Source organism: Panthera pardus, unplaced genomic scaffold (assembly GCF_024362965.1).
Source record: "Panthera pardus isolate Hobbes unplaced genomic scaffold, ASM2436296v1 HiC_scaffold_25, whole genome shotgun sequence".
NCBI lineage: Eukaryota > Metazoa > Chordata > Mammalia > Carnivora > Felidae > Panthera > Panthera pardus.
The window spans coordinates 54,283,066-54,297,584 of NW_026526821.1; the positions used below are offsets into that span (position 1 = coordinate 54,283,066).

General features: G+C 42.7%; 1 protein-coding gene across 3 annotated transcripts in view; it reads right to left on the reverse strand.

The window, feature by feature from the left end:
• Positions 1 to 14,519, reverse strand: part of NCK2 (NCK adaptor protein 2) — a 153,286-nt gene that overhangs the window by 120,651 nt on the left and 18,116 nt on the right. The window lies entirely within an intron of this gene.

The window sequence follows — 14,519 nt, forward strand, 5'->3', positions numbered from 1 at the left end:
ACACTGGCTTTAAACAAAATTACCCTCTCCTCATAAGAACCTAGTTTTCACTCGAGCCACAGGATGAGAAAGAATGGGAAACCACTCTTGAAAGATTTGTCCAAAATATAACTTCGATGCATGTTTCCCACTATAAAGTCAGAATGAAAAAATACAAGGGAGGGCAGAAATGATATTAACATCGGGACTGACAGCAATGAAAACTGAAATTACAGGGGCACCTGCGTGGCTTAGTTGGTTAAACATCCGACTCTTGATTTCCACTCAGGTCATGATCTCACAGTTCATGACTTCAAGCCTCACATCAGGCTCTGTGCTGACAGCATAGAGCCTGCTTGGGATTCTCTCTCTCTGCCCCTCCCCCCCATATTTTTTTTTAAACCTTGAAATCATAAGCAATCTAAAAAACAATTTAATGCAATATAGCTTACTTCCCCAAAATGACTTTCACAAATATCTGAAATACTTAAAAGGCTAAACATACTTTTTCAAAAATATTCTTCTTGACCTGTTAAAATAAAGATGTCTGAATGGACAATAATAAAATACCTCAGACTACTAACTATCAACATCCACATCCTAGGCAAGATAGCCTTCTATGACATACCACATGAATGACTCTGAATCATGACCTCATCCTTTGTAGACAACAACCCATGTTTCTGGAGCCCATCTACAGCCCTTTGGAAATGACATCCTGGGGCCTTCTATTCCTAAAAAAATTATTTAAATGTGGTCACTTGTGATCACACACACATACACCTTTCAGTAAGTTTCAACCCTTCTTATTTGTAGAAAAACATGGTATTTTATCATTGATACCTCTTTATCATATACACCTCTCAGAAAGATAAAAGCCAGATACAAACATCAACCTTTAAAAAGATCTTTAACATCAGATACAGCTACTGTGCCTGCTTCTAAGTTAAGTCACACTAATGAAAATTTTAATCATGCCCTTAAAGTTTAAAGACTTTGGAGTAAGCCATGTCCAAAATATTATATTTAAATTTTTTTAACATTTATTTGTTTTTGAGAGACAGAGAGAGATAGAGCATGAGCAGGGAAGGGGCAGAGAGAGAGGGAGACACAGAATCCAGGCTCCGAGCTGGCTCCAGGCTCCGAGCTGTCAGCACAAGAGCCCGACGCGGGGCTCGAACTCACAAACCGTGAGATCATGACCTGAGCCAAAGTTGGACACTTAACTGAGCCACCCAGGGGCCCCTAAAATATTACACTTTTAAAAACTGATTCTTGGACCACGTGTGTGACTCAGTCAGTTAAGCACCCGACTCTTGATTTCTGTTCAGGCCAAGACCTCGTGGTTGTGAGACTGAGCCCTGCGTTGGGCTCAGTGTTGGGCATGGAGCCTGCTTAGGGTCCTCTCTCTCCCTCTCTCTCTGCCCCTTCCCCACCCTCAAAAATAAATAAAGAAATAAGCATTTAAAAACCCTGATTTTTAGAAGCCCTTTAGCAGCCACGCCCCACTTACACAGCTCCCAGACACTCTCTGCCACCATCCCCTTATTCCTGCTAGAATACACCTGTTATTACTTGTTAGTGCTTTACATGGCGTAAACAAATCCAACGATACTGATATAATGTCATGTGTCAAACACTGTCCTCAGTGTTTTTACACATTTTAATCCTCAGAACAGTCCATTGTCCGGCAAAAGCAATTGAGGCACCAAGTCCCCAGCTCTCGTGACGAACCAAGATCTGCCCCTTCCACTCTAGTTCCAGAACCCTGAATTTAAAATTCCTAGAGCAAGCAGAGTAGTAAACATTAAGAATACAGACACATCATGCAAGCAAGGGAGACCAAAGACTACATGAGGAATAAAAATCCTAGTTTTTCTCTGGTTTTCCTCCTGTACCAGTTGCCTGGACAGTCAGACTCCTCGGGGCGGGAGCTGGGATGTGCTGTGGTGGCTTCAGCCACATGTCCCATTTATTAGAAAATCTGCAGCCTGGATGCCTGTTTGCTAGAGCAGAGTTATTCTTCTGCAAATTTTATTAAATAGAGTCACCATTGGTGTGCTACATTTAATCAGTTTGTATCTGTATGCTTCCCTAGAAATGTTACTGTATCTTTCCTACATTTGCTTCCTGAGAACCAAGAACCGGGGGAGTTAGCAGCACAGTCATGATTAGTCAAGAGAGGGTAGAGAAGAATGTAAAATAAGAATGCATCAGCTGTTTTAGAGGAGAGGAGTGTTCTCAAATAGGGCACAGCCAGCTGGGGAGGAAGAAGGGAGGGAAGGCATTCTCGGGCTATCCTGGTGTGGTATAATAAAAAATATATTTGGTCTTGCTCTGTGGTTCCTGGCACAGAGCTCCCAAAACTCCTGGAATTTCCTGAGTGATAGGGACATCTTTTGTTATTCAGAACCAGCCCCCTAAGACCACGCCCACGCTTATGCTAATGAAATGACTCCAGGTTGGCTCCTGGCTGTGTTCAGGATGGGGGCTGGCCATAGAAAGACCAATCATGGGATTAGGAGGGTGGGAACTTTCAGCCCCAGGCCCCAACAACCAAGGGTGTGGGGCTAGAGACTGAGTTATAAAAACTCTAGAACAAGAAGATTACAGGAGCTCCTGGGTTGAGGAACACACTGATGTGCTAGGAGGGTGGCAGGCCTGGAGAAGCAACCAAGCCCTGTGCCTCCCCGTGCCCATACCTTCCCCTATGCACCTCTTCCTTCTGGCTGTTCCTGTGTCCTTTGTAATAAACCATTGATAGGAAATTCTGGGAGTCATTAGAGCAAATTATCAAACCTAATGAGGGGGTCACAGGAACCCCTAATATACAGCCAGCTGGTCAGAAGTATAGGAAGGCCAGGACCTGAGACCAGCATCTGAAGGGAGAGGCAGTCTTGTAAGACCCAGCCCTTCACCTATAGGGTCTGCACAGAGTCCGAGGAGTGGTGTCAGAATTGAATTCAAGGATACCCAGCTGGTGTCAGAGAAGCAGAGAGCCGTGCTGTTCAGTGGCCTCTGGTCACTGTGGCTACTGAACACTCAAGATGCAGCAAGTGCATCTGTTCCTGCTTTAAGGGTAAAATGCACACTGGATGCCACACTCATGCAAAAAAGGAAAAAAGAAAAAATACCCCGTTAATGATTTTTATATTGATTGTAAGTTGAAGTGATATTTGTGAACACATTACCAAAATTAATTTCATCTACTTCTTCCTGCTTTTTTTTAAAAAAATTAATGTTTATTTATTCTTGAGAGAGAGAGAGAATGAGTGGAAGAAGGCAGAGAGAGAGGGAGACACAGAATCCGAAGCAGGCTCCAGGCTCTGAGCTGTCGGTACAGAGCCCGACACGGGGCTCGAACTCACGGACCGCGAGATCATGACCTGAGCCACCCAGAAGCTTTTTAAACAAGTTACACATTTAGCTGACATTGGTGGCTTGCATGATAGTTCTACTGGATAGTGCTGTCTTCTGAACACGTGGGGACTGAAAGCCACTTTTCATCTTAAATTTTCACATGCAAAGAAAGAAAGCACCTGAGGATGGGAGGGATGTGGGTAATCAATGGGAGAAGGAAGTAATATTCATCATGCGCATCATTTGAGCCGGGAACCACCCAGTACCTGGTACAATTTCACCCTCAACCCCCTTGATGATGAGAATCCCCCTCCTACCAGAGAAAAAGGCACCAAGCCTCACTCATGCCAATGAAGTCACAGAGCAAGGACTCTGACTTCACCCCCATTCCTTCCTGCATAGCAGGGCTAGCAGACTTTTCTAGAAAAGGACCAGATAAATATTTTAGGCTTTGCAAGCCACACAGTCTCTGTTGCAATGACTCAACTCTGCCCGTGTATCAGGAACACAACCACAGACCATACGTAAATAAAAGGGGTCTGGCTGTGTTCTAATAAAACCATATTCACAAACACAGACAGGGAGCTGGATTTGGCCCGCAGGCCATTGTTTGCCAACCCCTGCTCTATGCTGTTAAAAACAACAGGTCCAAAATACAGTCACTTGCACTAAGACCAGAGTCACCAAACTGAGACTCAACTGATAACTGTACTCTCCCAGAAATGGAATATTAAACCAGTGACGAACTAATAAGCACTACTTACTTAGGTCACCTGGCTGACAGCCCCCTGCCATCTCCTAAAGGAAAGTGACTTTGTCATGACCAACCTGCTTTTTTTGTCTAGTATTACCTCCTTGTTCCCATCCCCTCCCACCTACAAAAGCCTTTCATTTTGTACAGCTTCTCAGAACCCCTTTCTATCTGCTGGATGGGAGGCTGCCCAGTTCACCAACTGTTGAATAAAGTAAGGACGATCTCTGCAGTTCATTCAGTTGAGTTTGGGGTTTTTTTTAATGCTGATTTTATTTATTGGGGGGGGGGGGGGGGACAGAGAGACAGAGAGACAGAGAGAGAGAATCCCATGCAGGTTCCACGCTGTCAGTGCAGAGCCCGACACAGGGCTCGATCCCATGAACTGGGAGATCATGACCTGAGCCCCAGTCAAGACTCGGACACAACCAAATGAGCTACCAGGTGCCCCAAGTTTGAGTTTTTAACAGTTTAGTGGCAGTGGTAAAACGCAGAGAGACCTCTGGCCCCTTCAGGAATGGGAAACATATGTGGACCCTTGGACTTGTCTAACTTTGTTGCCATTCCAAGGCCCGTGGATAAGATCCTCTCAGATCTGAGCTCTGCTTGTGTTGAGCTCCCAGTCTACTTGGCTTTCCAGGCTAGGATTCTTGGGTCAGTTTAAATGGACTGAAGTCTCTAACACAGCACCAGGCCGGTCCTCGTCCAGGGCTTGAGCTGGTAGAGGGTTCCTCCTGAAACCCGAATCCCCAGCGCCTGGTTAGTCCCTTGTCCCATATGTTGCCGTCTACTGGTTGGGTCCATAGTTCCACATTGGGAGCTGCTGGTGCTGCACACCTAAGGCCTTCTCTTGGCCGGTCCACAGTCCATAGTACCATCTCTTTGGTTACTGCTGGCATCCACAGCTCCACGTCCTCAGTTACTGGTGGTTTCTGTTCACGTACATGTAAACGTAAAGGAATAATAGATCCATCGTTACTGGGAATCTCAGGAGCCAAAGCTGCAAAACCGACGGGCACGGCAGGCCAGGCACTGAAAAGCTGCTGGGGTGCTCGCCACCTAACTCGAAGACTCTCGTGCTAGGATAAGCTGGTCACAACACGGGCCAGACACCAGGCCACCTGCCAACCTCAAGAAAATCCCCCTGTAACGAGGGACAAGGCACCATACAATCCCCAGCTCGGTGGCACATCCCTCTTAGGTATTAATTTGCCTCTGAAGAACCCACGGCTTGGCTGAAGACAAAGAGATCCTCTAGATTCAAAGACTTGAGCATGCCAACTTCTGGTACACCTGCCTCTTTTATCCCTGAGAATTATGGCCCTGGAAGCTGTAGTTACCTACAAAAATGACAGACTCTCACTAAGACAAGCCAGAATTACAATGGCCATCATGGAGAACACTCCAACTAGACATCATTCGTTTAAGAAATGCACTTGAAAGGGGCACCTGGGTGGCTCAGTCGGTTGGGCATCGGACTTTGGCTCAGGTCATGATCTCACCGTCTGTGAGTTCGAGCCCCACATTGGGCTTTGTGCTGACAGCTCAGAGCCTGGAGCCCGCTTCAGAGTCTGTGTCTCCTCCTCTCTCTGTCTCTCCCTCCCTTGCTCATGCTCTGTCTCTGTCTCTCAGTAAATAAATGTTAAAAAAAAATTAAAAGAAAAAAAAAAGAAATGCACTTGAAAGCAACGGTTCCCAGGTCAAACAGAATGGGATACCTATTTTAATTGGCATGCAGGAGCCTCCAAAAGGCTTCAAGATTCCAAAATCGCTTCATTGAAAGATTCTGTGCAAAAAGCTACTAAAAAATTGAGGACACAAGAAGTACCTAAAAAAAAAAACTACGATGTGACTCCTACTGCTCCCCTCTAGTCTCCTTTACGTGAGCACTCAGAGTCTGCTAATCGTCTATCTGAACTGCCTTGCCACTCCGGAGAGACCGCACAACCGTAAACAGAAGACTGCCAAACTAGTGGTCTTCCAGACGCCCCCATATCTACCTTTGCACACTTCACATGGGCCCCTCCCAGGGCTGGCAGGACTCTGGGGGACTTCCTGGTGAACTACTAGTCATTCCCTTAAACAGCCAAAGGGAAACTAAAATTGAAATCAATGGAAATCCTGGCCAGATTCTGGTAAATACTAGAGCTATACTCCCTACTTAAAACTCTACTCCAGAGCCTCTAGATGGGATTGTGGGAAAACTGGCAGAAGTCAGCAAAGGGTGACATGTGTGTCTTCTGGGAAGTCTTGTTTTTCGTGTCCTGAGAACTGCCTAAGTCTTTCTTCCTTTTGGCTATCTCTGGGGTTGGCAGAGTGAATAGTATCCTTTTTACCCTCCCCAGGAATTCCTCTTACATCCAAGGGGGGTGGGGAGGGACTGTTCAGTATTGCCAGGAATATTTACTGTTTTTCCCAGCTGAAACCTGACCAGCTATTTGAAAGGATTTTTTAAGTAGCTCTGTGGTCAGAAGTTGGCCAAACTGGAAGCTGATACTCAGAACCTGATAGGGACTGTTTTTAGGACCTCTCCCCTTAGCTAAATGTACCCAGAGGCAAAGAAAAACATTCCAAGGACAAAGTTCTAAATCTAGAACACAGGAATCTTTTGATTTCCATCTTAGTTGAAGATCTTCTCCCAGATATACAGACACGAATTAAAGATAATATAGTCGGGTGGGAGAGTCAGCCCTTTTGAAATCATTGTAGATCACAACGCAACTCTTTAGGAATTAAGAACAACGGTCCTTGTCTTACAAACTGAGTCTTTATGAGAACAGAAATGCAGCTCTGGAAGCAATTCAAAGCCTACCTATCCTTTCTACCCTCCCCAAACCTCACCACTCTCCTCAAAAGGCTTGTAGGTATCATAAAAGATTTAGGAAACAAAAATCCCAAAGGGAGGAACTCAATCTTTCCCTGTGCCTTTGAGATGTAAATGTTCTATCTGGACTCTAGGAACTGAGGTCATTCTTATCAGTAGGGGGAAAAAAATGGGGCAAGACATTTGGAACCCAGGCAAATGAAAAATCTTAAAAGTCTTCACAGGGGCACCCAGGTGGTTCAGTCAGTTAGATGCTTGACTTCAGCTCAGGTCATGATCTCATGGTTTGTGAGTTCAGGCCTGCATTGGGCTCTGTGCTGACAGCTCAGAGCCTGGAGCCTGCTTCAAGATTCTGTGTCTCCCTCTCTCTCTGACCCTCCCCCACTGATGCTCTGTCTCTCTTTCTCAAAAATAAACATGAAAAAAAAAAAGTCTTCTCCACAAATATTAGTAAAAAGTTTAAGCCATCAGAACAGGTAACCTTAAGTTATCCCATCTTCTAAATCCACAATTTGGATCCAAGTGTTCTATTATGAACTAGTGAGCTCTGCATTGGTGTACCAGTTAAAATGTTTTCATGGTTAAAATTTTAAAATAGCTGTAAGATGGGTTCGTGTCTGTATTTATGTTTATATATGTCTAATATGTATACTGCAGATGTGTGATATTTCTCTGTCTCTGGCTAGTACTGCCAAAATTATTTTTTTAAGGTCTATTTAATTAGTTTAAAGCAAAATAAGCATTTACCAAATTGAGTTACTTCTAGACTCTCAGAAACATAAAATCTAACCCAAATGTTTTTCAAGTTCGCCTGATCTAGGATAGTCTTTGGTTTAAAAAGAGAGAAAGCAAAAAAGAGAGAGAGAGAGAGAGAGAGAGAGAGAGAGAGAGAGAGAGAGAGAGAGAGAAGCAAGTTTAAGTTTGTTGGTTTCATTAAAACAGGCATGCATTTAGAGTTACCAGCATTAAATATAATACTTTTATTCTGCTTGGGTTTTCTAGTCAAATAGATTAATGTTCTGTTACATTTGTCAGCAACAAAAGTAACCTAACATAATGCCTAATTTTCTTTAGTGTCTGCAAAATTTTCATGAGTAATCTAAATATGTTAAAAGCAAGTGATTTAGATAGATGTAAGCAGGATAAAAGTTTCCAGGTGAACTTTTCAGCGATGATTATGAGTATACTTACAGAGTTTCCCCAAATATTTTTGATAACTTGAAACTTTATAGTTTTCCTACATTAAGTTAAATGATACATAGTGAACATTTAGATCACTGAATATCTAGATCATTTTCAAATAAGATAAAATAATGAAACATTAATGAAACATTAATTATTGAACACAGGTTTATCTACTTTTACTTTGGGTTTCTTATTGTAAAGAAACTTAAGGTATGTAGGTCTATTAGTAATGTTTCATACAACATTGAGAAATTTACTGTGAGGCAGAATATTCTATAAATTATGAAGTGTATTTGTGAGTTTGCCTATCCGCAGAATGCTGGTGTAAGAGACAGTCCACAATTACATACTTCCTAGTTTTCACTAGGAAATAAGGACCCTGAGGTTTAAGAATGGTAATCAATATATGTACTTGAAACTTCTTAGAAATAATAAGGGTGAAGGGAAACAAGCGTGTATTAACAGTAGGCACGGAAAGTAAAATGACTGGGTCTTCCAGAATGAGAAAAAACATACAGGACAAGATCTGAATGGGTATGAAAAAAATTGTAGGCTTTTGCAAAAGGAATCCTGGGAAGAGAATTTTGCCAGTGGTCAAGTGGGCTAATACTGGAATGGATTTATTTAAGGTTTTCTAAAGAGCTTTAACAGCAAAAGTACACTGGTACAAAACTAGAATTTGATTTTCTCTCTGCTAAAAGGATAGCTTTCTCTTGGACTTTGGGTATGCTTTAGATTAGAGATAGTGAAGGTTTATCTTTTATGTAATCTGCCTGGCCAGCAAAGCTTTTTTGTTGTAACCAAAATAATTTTCTGTGCTTCCCATGGTCCTCATCAGGTCTTGGATTACTTAAGAAAATCCAATCTTCTCAATAGTAAAAGAGCAAATTTTGTTCACAACTATGTAACCTTCTGAATTTGCCTTTATCATCATCCTCTATTGTCCTTTTGGTTAAACAGATAATTAAGTATTATCTCATGATGCTCTGTGATCCAATTTAGTCAAATGTGTTCAAATTGCTTGATGTTTTGACAACTTCCTAAAATCAAATTCTAAATGGGGGCTTCTCCCACCTTAAAGTAACTCTGAGATTTCCCAGAGGGTCCCTGAAAAAATTGCAAAGATTTGTCTCTCCCCTGGTAAAATATTAAAGTAATTCGGTTTATTTGCTGTTAAGGTACATAGGAAGCATTATCAAATAGAAGGGATGCCTAAACCTCCTTAGTTTATATTTACATGGATGCAGGTTATTAACATAAATGTTCTAGAAATTGTAGGAAATTCCTAGAAATGTGATGTGTCCCAATATAATGTCACCAGTCATAATTCCAGTTATCTTAAAATGTTACGTATCACACAAATAACCAAATTTCCTTGTCATTTCCATTATATTGAACCCTAACAATGAGCATCTTTAAGTCTTTGGGCATCTACAGACAGCTACTGTCTCACTCTGATGCTTTTGCAGAAGTGAGACTCATGAAAAGGACCCTACCAGGAACTCCTGATCACTGACGCCACCGCCAAATTACAAGGCGTGGAAACTCAGGTGCATATTTCACAGCCGAAGAAGGCCCCACCTGACATCAGGTCCTGCGCAAATGTTGGAGACCTCGAAATCAAATTGAGAAGAGAAGCAGCCAAGACCTCAGATGCAAGAGTGTTTCTTTCCATTCCTCATTCCCTCTCTGACTATCCTTTTCTTAATTCTTACAGTACGAAGGTCTTTGTGATTCATTTGCACATATTCATTTGCTCTGCTCTGGCCTGAAAGATAATGCCATGGTTCATATACTCAAGCCATTGCAAACAGGGATAATCCAACCTTGACATGACTGTTGGATTTGCCATAATGCTGACAATCCTGTAGTTCTGCCCATCACACACGTCTCCCTGATTGCCAAATGCTTCAGTTTCTCTGGAACTGAGTCAGCCCCCTCTCTATTAAGTCAGGCTCCTTAACCCCTGGGGGTCTATTTCCCTGCCTCAGTTTAAGAACCCCAAACCCAGGGAACATTGTGTCCAGGCTCTGTACAAAGAAAGGGACACAAAGCAAGGGTAACTGGAACAAAAGTGCCTGTACGGTCTAGAATCGCTTAAACTTTACAGGCCTCCATGGCTGTCACCTTCCCAGCCTTGAGCCACAGACTCAAGCAGGAATCGCCAGAGGGCATTCATGACTCCAAAATAGCTTCCTTTGGTAGCTGCTCCCCTGGCTAAGAGTAAGTACAAATGAGGCTACTTCTAGACCTTCACCTTAACTCGAAGGTGTTGCAGAAGCCGCTGCTAAAGCCAATAGCTGCCAACAAAAATTCCTGGGCTCTCTGGACAAAGTTGTTCTTGATAATAGGAGAGCCCTTGACTATTGTTTTGGCAGAGCAAGGAAGTGTCTGCACCGTGGTTAACGCCACTTGCCGCACTGAATGGACACTTCTGGGGAAGCTGAGCTCAGCTACGGAAGATCACAGAACCAAGCAAGCTGGCCTAAGAAAGGGACTCCTTCAATGGGACTTGACTTGTTTGGTTTGGGTCTTGGGAGACCATGTCTCTGAAGTACTCCAGACAATAGGAATGATTCTGCTTATAATAATCATAAGAATCTACCTGGTGCGCTGTGTTCTCGCACAAGCTTTAAGTGCATGTTCATATTCGCAGCCGCTAACCGCCAAGCAAGTGAGGTCACTGGGAATGGAACATCGGAAAAGTAATGAAGACAGTGGCTGACCTAAAGAATGTGAACCTGAAGTCATGACCTGTGACTGAATACCAGAGTCAGCAAAAAAAAAAAAAGTCATCACCTGTGAATACTGACAGAAATCAGCAACACTTGAGAACTTCTAAGAGGTGGCTAGGAGTAATGCTAACGCTTTAAATTTGGATCACACCTCTCAGGTTTAGTCTGATCAAAAGAGGGGAATTGTTTTTTCTGTTTTTGTTTTTAATTTTAGTTAACATACTGTGCAATACTGGTTTTAGGAAGAGAATTCAGTGATTCATCGCTTACATACAACACCCAGTTCTCATCACAAGTGCCCTTAGTACCCGTCACCCATCTAAGCCCATCCCCTACCCACCTCCCTCCACCAACCCTCAGTTTGTTCTCTTATTGTTTTCTTTTTCTTTTAACATTTATTTATTTTTGAGAAACAGAGACAGAGCGTGAGCAGGGGAGGGGCAGAGAGAGAGGGAGATACAGAATCCAAAGCAGGATCCAGGCTCTGAGCTGTCAACAAAGAGCCTAATGCAGGGCTCGAACCCACGAACCGTGAGATCATGACCTGAGCCAAAGTTGGACACTTAACCAACTGAGCCACCCAAGCGCCCCTGTTCTCTATTATTAAGAGTCTCTTATGGCTTGTTTCCCTCTTTTCTTCTTTCTCCCATTCCCATATGTTCATCTGTGTTCATTCTTAAATGTGACATATGAATGAGATCATATGATATTTGTCTTTCTCTGACTTATTTCACTTAGCATAATGCACTCTAGCTCCATCCATGTCCTTGCAAATGGCAAGGTTTATTTTTAATGGCTGAGTAATATTCCATGGTGTACATATTCCATACCTTCTTTATCCATTCATCAGTCAAGGGACATATGGGCTCTCTCCATAGTTTGGCTATTGTTGATGATGCTGCTATAAAAATCAGGGTTCATGTACACCTTTGAATCTGTATTTTTGTATCCTTTGGGTAAATACCTAGTGGTACAATTGTTGGATCATATATGGTAGTTCTATTTTTAACTTTTTGAGGAACCTCCAGACTGTTCTCCGGAATGGCTGCACCAGTTTGCATTCCCACTAGTGTAAGAGGGTTCCCCTTTCTCCACATCCTCGCCAATATCTGTTGCCTCTTGTGTTGTTAATTTTAGCCATTCTGACAGGTGTGAGGTGGTATCATCATGGTTTTCATTTGTATTTCCCTGGTGATGAATGACGTTGAGCATCTTTTCATGTGTCTCTTAGCCATCTGGATGTCTTCTTTGGAAAAGTGTCTATTCACGTCTTCTGCCCATTTCTTCACTGGATTATCTGTTTTTTGGGTGTTGAGTTTGATAAGTTCTTTACAGAATCTTGGATACTCACCAAGAGGGGAAATGTTAAAAATTAAACATTTAAAAATTAAAAAACAAGTTTCTGCTCTCCCAAAAATGGAATCTTAAGCCAATCAATGAGGAATCACCTCATCAGCACTAATTAGGTAGTTTTCCTGATAGACCCCTGCCATCCCCTAAAGGAAGGTGACCTTGTCTGGCCAATCTGCTTTTTTGTCTAGTATAATTTCTTTGTTCTTCTTCCCTTCTCCCTATAAAAGTCTTCCATTTTGTACAGCTCCTCAGAGGTCCTTTCTATCTGTGGGACAGGATGCTGCCTGGTTCATAAATTGTTGAATAAAGCAAATTAAGATCCTTAAAAAACTTACTCAGTTGAATTTTGTTTTTTAACAACACCATGAAGAGAAACAGCTACTCCTAAGTGACTCAATCAACAGTGCATGCCCCAAATATAACCAAATTATAAAAATCCGTTTCACAAAATACTAATTAGGTTATGGTCATAACAGGGTTGACCCGGGGAACGTCAAATTCTGTAAGTTACCTTACTGTTAGGCATCTAAGCTTTTATTAGACACCACAAGTAGGCCATCTAAGCACTGGCACTAGATGTATTAAGTTAACAGCAAATTACATTTGGTACAACGTATATGATGTGTGTGGCAAAAATAAAATTAAAAGTGTCTCTCAAGGGAATATATAGTGGAGGATAGGAGATGAAACACAAAAAGGGGTCCAGGCATCCAGGCCTAAGTCAACCCTGTTTCTGCAGAGGGAAGGGGTAAACACCCCCATCCTAGCATTGACGTGTGTGTGCACCTGATCGGACTAAGTTCACACATACAGGTGTCGTGCACTTGGGCAAATACTCCCATGTCAGGGTTCTCTTTGAGATCAACCTCACCCCTTCTCGGATTCGCAGTTTTAACCAGCACTCTACAGGCAGCAGCAAAATGGAAGGTGGCGGCTCAGGTCAATTATTAAACTAATATATAAACTTAAAAATACAACTTATTTTTACACCAAGTTTGTCCCACTTTCTGGTCACTCCTCGTACCGCACACAACACTGATACTTCCCAGCCAGGAGAGAGAGTCCACATTCCCTGCGACTCAAGCTACTATCCCCGCTCTTACCTTGTTCACCTTTCCCCTCTTAATCCCCGCCATCCCCCCACCTCTGCCGCCCGCTTCATTCTTTCATTGTCTTTAAAAATCTTTTTAAAGGGCTCATCATAAAGTGATTTCTATCATCTCTTGAGCCAATGAGGAGAAACATCATAAAACCCTAATAAAGAAGTAGGGCTGTAGTTTCAGGGAGTTCCTCTTGGCAGCAATAAAGTCTCACTGAGCAGGGCTAAGAACGGCTTGAACTTGTATACTGTATGAGTCACCTACTGCCAGGTATCAAATCACCACGAACTTAGCAGGTTAGAACTACATGTGTCTATTATCTCTGTTTCCACAGGTCTGGAGTTTGAGCACGGCTTACCTGGGCTCTTAATCTATTACTCAACAATACACAGCTAATATATGTAATCCGATCGATACACACACACACACACACACACCCCATTCTGAACTGTTCCTTTGGGAGGTTATCTGCCTGTTCCAGGCGTGGCAAGTTTACTAAAAATATTCGCAACTCTTCCTGAAAATGTCTTCGGAGGTAACAGAGTCCCTTTCCTTCTGTCCCATGTGGCCAGGGACCAAAGCAAGATAATCCACTTCTGTCACCCACTGTAGGCCCCAAATAAGGCTCCAAAGAACAATCTACTATTCACAAAAACTAAATGCGCCCTCAAAGGGAAAAGACATGCTACCGCTGAGGATGTTTCGTATGCTATCAGAGAATCCCATCAAAGAACAGCCCACCAAATAGAAAGTAAAGTCCAAGAGTCGGCAGCAGGACCCTGCCTAGGGAATGACCGTGCAGGAGTTCTAAAATCAGTGAGTACCGGCAGAGTCCTTGACCTTCAAGGACCGCTTTAAACGAGGTATGAACAAATTGCAGTCAATTCGTTTTTAAACAGCAGTGATGCTGTTTTACGGATATTCTGAGATAAGGTGGTCCAGACTACGTTAACTCAAAATGTCTTTATGGAGGGGCCACTGACCTTCTTTCAAAAGCAGCACAGTTTGGGTGACATTGATACTTCCACACTACTGAAAATTCGTACATCCCTTTAGAAGGGCATTGTAGCAACATACATCAAGAACCATAAGGATGTCCACCACATTTAACTCTGCAATCTCTCTCTGAGGAACGGAGGCTCTGGAAACAATTCAGTAGAAGAAAAGCAATATGCTCAGAGATGCACACAGGGACCTTGTCTACTGGAGCAAACATTTAAATGACCAACTCA